General features: G+C 32.9%; 1 non-coding gene across 1 annotated transcript; it reads left to right on the plus strand.

Annotated features, from left to right (window-relative positions):
- Window positions 1-237: 237 nt before the first annotated feature.
- Window positions 238-339, plus strand: LOC126019985 (U6 spliceosomal RNA). Its single transcript, XR_007499578.1, has one exon. It is a non-coding gene; the product is annotated as a U6 spliceosomal RNA (small nuclear RNA).
- The last annotated feature ends 915 nt before the right edge of the window (window positions 340-1,254 follow it).

Below are 1,254 nucleotides of genomic sequence, written 5' to 3' on the forward strand. Positions count from 1 at the left end.
CTGTTTTTTTCCCCTAAAATACACTTTCCCAAATATTTTCATGGAAAAATATCTTTCTCCTGAATGTCTTGATCAAATATTGTTATCTTTGAGAATATTTTTACCATCTATTATTTTTACAAAATAAGCTATCCTATCTTCAATCATATTCTGTTAAGCAATTTTGTTTCATTTTAACCCCTCTTGAAATGCTTTTACCTTCTATCTCAATTTTAACTAGAATATAAAATTCAAAACTTACTTCCGCAGCACATATACTAAAATAGGAGTAAAACAGTGAAGATTAGCATGGCCCTGTGCAAGGATAACACACAAATTTGTGAAATGTTCCATATCAAGAAAAGAAAAAAGAAAGAGAGAAAGAAAGGAAGGAAGGAAGGAAGGAAGGAAGGAAGGAAGTAAGTAAGGAAGGAAGGAAGGAAGGAAGGAAGGAAGGAAGGAAGGAAGGAAGGAAGGAGAAAAGAAGAAAGAAAGAGAAAGAGAGAAAAAAAAGAGAAAGGGAAAGAAAGACAGAAAGAGAGGAGAGAAGAAAGAAAGAAAGAAAGAAAGAAAGGAAAAGAAAGAAAGAAAGAAAGAGAGGAGAGAAGAAAGAAAGAAAGAAAGAGAGAAGAAAAGAAAGAAAAAAGAGGAGAGAAGAAAGAAAGAAGGAAGATAGCAAGAAAGAAAGAAAGAAAGAAAGAGAAAGAAAGAAAGAAAGAAAGAAAGAAAGAAAGAAAGAAAGAAAGAAAGAAAGAAAGAAAGAAAGAAAGAAAGAAAGAAAGAAAGAAAGAAAGAAAGAAAGAAAGAAAGAAAGAAAGAAAGAAAAAGAAGGGAGGGAGGGAGAAAAAGAAAGACAAGAAGGAAAGAAGGAAGGAAAAAGAAAGAAGGAAAGAAGGAAGGAAAAAGAAAAATAAGAAAGGAAGGAAAGAAAGAAAGGACGAAGAAAGGAAGGAAGGACTGAAGAAATGAAGAAAGAAAGGAAAGGACAATTTTAAAATAAGTGTCTGTAAATTGAGAAGTTATTACTTGGCATTGTAGATGGTAAAATCCTTGATCACCACAGGTGAAGCAAATAATCCTTCATATGTTAATGGGGACATTAAAGAAGAGGTTTTATGATGTTATTAACTGAAAATTAGAGTAGAAATAGCTTTTATGAGGCTGTGTGTAAACTGCCATTCAGACAGGTGTCTTCCAAAGCTGTGTCTCAAGGCAATTAGGTATAATATGGTCTGGGAAGGAGAAACAAATGTGTTCTTCTTCCCTTATCAGCCA

This window comes from Suncus etruscus, chromosome 9, assembly GCF_024139225.1.
Source record: "Suncus etruscus isolate mSunEtr1 chromosome 9, mSunEtr1.pri.cur, whole genome shotgun sequence".
Lineage (NCBI taxonomy): Eukaryota > Metazoa > Chordata > Mammalia > Eulipotyphla > Soricidae > Suncus > Suncus etruscus.